Source organism: Arachis duranensis, chromosome 7 (assembly GCF_000817695.3).
Source record: "Arachis duranensis cultivar V14167 chromosome 7, aradu.V14167.gnm2.J7QH, whole genome shotgun sequence".
Taxonomy (NCBI): Eukaryota; Viridiplantae; Streptophyta; class Magnoliopsida; order Fabales; family Fabaceae; genus Arachis; species Arachis duranensis.
In genome coordinates this window covers 7,786,867-7,790,832 of record NC_029778.3, presented here as the reverse complement: position 1 = coordinate 7,790,832, position 3,966 = coordinate 7,786,867, and the positions used below count along the sequence as shown (strand labels likewise).

The 3,966-nt window shown below is 41.3% G+C and overlaps 1 pseudogene; it reads right to left on the bottom strand.

Moving 5' to 3' along the window:
• Window positions 1-429: 429 nt before the first annotated feature.
• Window positions 430-3,643, bottom strand: LOC110273506 (uncharacterized; annotated as a pseudogene).
• Window positions 3,644-3,966: the final 323 nt, after the last annotated feature.

Genomic DNA, 3,966 nt, shown 5'->3' with positions numbered 1-3,966 from the left:
CATTTTTCTCCATAAAGTCCTCCAGAAGTGACTCATGAACTTCACGTCTTGATCTGAAGTTATTGTTTGAGGAATACCATGCAAGCGCACAACTTCTTTAAAGTACAAATATGCTATGTAGGAGGCATCATCTGTCTTATGACAAGGTACAAAATGAGCCATCTTCGAGAACCGGTCAACAACCACCATAACAGAATCCCTTTTGCCTCTACGTCCTAGGCAATCCCACAACAAAGTCCATGCTAACATCTTCCCATGGGGCCTTCGAAATAGGCAACGGCTTATACAAACTAGTGTTTTGATTTCCACCTTTAGCAATGTGACAAATGTGGCATCTCTGAATGTGTCGAATGACATCCCGCTCAAGTTTTGGCCAATAAAATTTCTCTTTTATGAGAGCCAACGTTTTGTCTCTTCCAAAATGTCCTGCTAATCCTCCATTATGGGTCTCCCAGATAATTGATTGGCGTAGTGAACAACGAGGAATGCACAACTGATTGCCCTTGAGAAGGTAACCTTCTTGAATGAAAAATTGTTGATAGGGTTGTTGTAAGCAGCACGTCTAGATTTCTCCGAAATCTTGATCTCCCTCATATAACTCCCTTACAACCTCAAAGCCAACAACATTAATTTGTAGAGTGAAAAGGAGAGTGTGTCGTCGGCTTAAGGCATCAGCAACCTTATTTTGAGTCCTAGATTTGTGCTTAAGGAGAAATGGAAAAGATTGTAGAAACTCACTCCAAGTTGCATGGCGTCGATTCAACTTTTGTTGGGAGTTAATATGTTTAAGAGCCTCGTGATCAGTATACAAGATGAACTCCTTAGGCAATAGATAATGGCTCCAGTGGCTTAATGCTCGTACGATCGCATAAAACTCCTTGTCATAAGTGGAATACTTCATTTTATAGTTATTAAGCTTATCACTGAAGAAAGCAATTGGTCGGCCTTCTTGAAAAAGTACAGCACCGATACCAACATTTGAAGCGTCACAATCGACCTCAAACATGGAATCAAAGTTTGGAAGTGCAAGTATAGGAGCAGTAGAAATCCTTTCCTTCAATGTCTCAAAACTATGTTGCGCATTAATACTCCATGTAAAGGTATCATGCTTAAGACATTCAATAAGTGGAGCAGCAATGGAGCTAAAATTCTTGATGAATCACCGATAGAATGAGGCTAATCCATAGAAGCTCCTTATATCATGTAGCGTCTTTGGAGTAGGCCAATTAACAATAGCATCAATTTTGCTATGATCCACCTCAATACCTTGACTTGTCACAACATATCCCAGAAATATGACTCTATTCGTCAAGAAGTCACACTTCTTAAGATTAGCATATAGTTTTTTCTCTCAAAGTACCGCAAATACTCGACGTAGGTGGACTAGGTGTTCATCGTGATCCTTACTATATATTAAGATGTCATCAAAGTAAACAACAACAAACTTCCCAATAAAAGGTCGGAATACCTGGTTCATCAAGCGTATGAAGGTGCTTGGTGCATTAGAGAGGCCAAATGGCATAACAGTCCATTCGTACAATCCAGCTCATGTCTTGAAAGCTGTCTTCCATTCATCACCAGGCCTCATATGGATTTGGTGATAGCCACTCCTTAAGTCGATCTTAGAGAAGATAACAGTACCATGTAATTGATCCAACAGATCATCAAGTCGGGGGATAGAGAACCTATACTTGATGGTGATCTTATTCACAGCACGACTATCAATGCACATACGCCATGAACCATCTTTCTTTGCAACTAGCAGAGCAGGAACAACGCAAGGACTAGCACTTTCTCTGACTAGGCCTTTGTCTAGGAGATGTTTTACTTGGTGTTGCAACTCGTCATGCTCCTTAGGACTCATACGATATGCTGGCTTGTTTGGGATCACCGAACCAGGGACAAAATCAATGGCATGTTGAATATCTCGCATTAGTGGTAACCCATTAGGGATCTTCTCAGGGACCACATCAGAAAATTCTTCAATTAAAGGCTTGACATCCTCATGAACGGATAAGGTCTCCTTGTTCTCCTCACAAATCAATAAAAAACACATGAAGTTGAACTTTCGATGAGTTTTGTTAAGGTCTGACCTTGTGATTAAGGATGGCTCAACTTGCTTCTCGTACTCATCAGGTCTTAGTGGAATCAACACAATCTTCACTCCATCCTTAAGAAGGAATAAGTATTCTTGAATCCATCGTGGACAGCACGACGATCATATTGCCACGAACGTCCTAGCAACAAGTGACATGTGTCCATTGGGATGACATCACACCATACCTCGTCTGTATATTTACTCCCAATTGAGAATTGAACGCAACATCGCCTTGTCACTTTGACCTCGTTCCCTTTTCTTAGCCACTGCAACTTATAAGGGTGAGGATGTTCCTCAGTTTGAATCTTCAGCTTTTCCACCATATAAGTGGCAACAACATTCTCACAACTTCCAGAGTCAATGATGACCTTGCATACTTTTCCTTGGGAAGTGCACCGTGTGTGAAAAATGTTATGGCAGAGCCATCCTTCATCTTCTGTTAGCATGGCAGTGTTCAAAATGCGGCAAACCATCAAAGCTTCTCCACAATCCGCTGGAACCTCCTCTTCAGCATCATAGTCAATATCATCCTCCTTCTCAAACTCTTCACTTGGCTCTTCATGGTCTTCTTCTTCAATTAGAGTGATAACTCTTTGATTTGGGCAATCACCAGCAATATGCCCAAATCCTTGGCACTTGAAACACCTTCTATTGGATTTAGTAAAGCGAGAAGAGTTGTGCTCCTTATTGGCTTGTGAACCTTTTAAAGGACTCACCTTAGAGGATTGTTGAGGGGTCCATTTCTGCTTTGGAAGATTAACCACCTCCTCTCTTTTGAGAAGCGATTGTTCTTCTTCTGTGTTATTTGCCTTTCAACCTTCAATGCTAGCCTTGTAACATCATCCAATGTCCAGAATGGTTGTAATTGAACAATGTTTGCAATGTCCTCATTAAGCCCTCCGAGGTAGCGAGGAATAGTTTGTTCTTCAAGCTCTTGAATGTCACACTTCATAAGAAACTCTTCAAACTCCATAGTGTACTCCTCCACAGTCAATGATTTATGTTTCAAATTATGAAGTTTGATGAAAACTTCTTGCATGTAATGCTCTGGAAGGAACTTTTTCCTTAGTCCACGGCGCATTTTATCCCATGTCTTGATCTTGCTCCGTCTTTCTCTTTCTTGCCGACGTTTGAGATTCTCCCACCATACTGATGCGTGCTTCTTTAACTTGATCGCCACAAGCTTCACTCGCTTGTCATCTGGGATGTCTTTTAACTCGAATACTCTTTCCACTATGCAAAGCCAGTCAATGAAATCATCAGGTTGGAGTCTCCCTTCAAACTTAGGAATATCAATTTTGATTCTTAAGTCTTTAGCTTTGTGAGCCGTATTGTGCCGTGCTCTTCGTGTCGACAAATCCTCAAATGAAGAAGAATAATGAAATGGATTTCCATTATCCTCTTCACTAGAGGACTGTCTTCAGTCTGGGTTCCATGATTATGTTGAGTAGCTTCATATTTTGCAAGTTGCTCTTGCAACTCCTTAACTTGGCGTCGTAATTCCTCCTCTTCAATTTCTTGAATGGTTCTACGCTTCAGAGCCATCTTTTACTATGCAATGAAACTGATGCTTTGATGTTGTGATGATGATGATGATAATGCACCAAAAAAAGAGAAAAAAATGATATTACCCGGAACTTCACAGCAGACAATCCGTACTGACGACGACTCGTACCAACAGCAAGAGAACCGCACTAAAGACCGTACCCACGAACCAAATAAAATTTTACTAAAGCAAGGTGAAGGCCACAAGGACCGACCTTGCTCTGATACCAAACTGACGGCGGGACGTCTGCTTGGGTCACAAATCTTGGCAAGGTTAACAACCCCACTATGGTGAAGGTAGCCAAGAACCCACCTTGGTTGCT